The sequence below is a fragment of the Gavialis gangeticus genome, unplaced genomic scaffold (genome assembly GCF_001723915.1).
Source record: "Gavialis gangeticus isolate Ggan-Ray unplaced genomic scaffold, GavGan_comp1, whole genome shotgun sequence".
Taxonomy (NCBI): domain Eukaryota; kingdom Metazoa; phylum Chordata; order Crocodylia; family Gavialidae; genus Gavialis; species Gavialis gangeticus.
In genome coordinates this window covers 28939364-28939729 of record NW_017729025.1, presented here as the reverse complement: position 1 = coordinate 28939729, position 366 = coordinate 28939364, and the positions used below count along the sequence as shown (strand labels likewise).

At 66.1% G+C, this 366-nt stretch overlaps 1 protein-coding gene across 5 annotated transcripts in view; it reads left to right on the top strand.

The window, feature by feature from the left end:
• The window catches only part of EML1 (echinoderm microtubule associated protein like 1), a 312189-nt gene that overhangs the window by 219937 nt on the left and 91886 nt on the right, over nucleotides 1–366 (top strand). The window lies entirely within an intron of this gene.

The window sequence follows — 366 nt, the reverse complement described above, 5'->3', positions numbered from 1 at the left end:
GGGGGGGGGAGGCTTGGGGGGCACATATGGTCCCCTCTCCCTCCTCCAGCCCCCCCCATCTCCTACTTACCAGCCAGGAAGCCCCGGTGTACCCAACAGCAGCTGCTATTGCCCGTGAGTGTCGTGGGGCTTTTTTTTTTTCAAAGTGCTGGGACGCTGGGGCCAGGTGGGGCAGCCTTCGGAGGTCTGGGGGTGCAGGCAGGGGTGGGGCTGAGCAGGACAGTAACCTGGGGGAGGGAGCAAAAAGGTGGGGCATGTGGGCCCTGCAGGGGAGGGTGGTAGACCCTTGCAGGGGCCATGTGGCCCCTGTTGGGGAGGCTGTGGCCCCTGTGGGGGGGCAGTCCGTGAGCTGTGGAGGGGACTGCA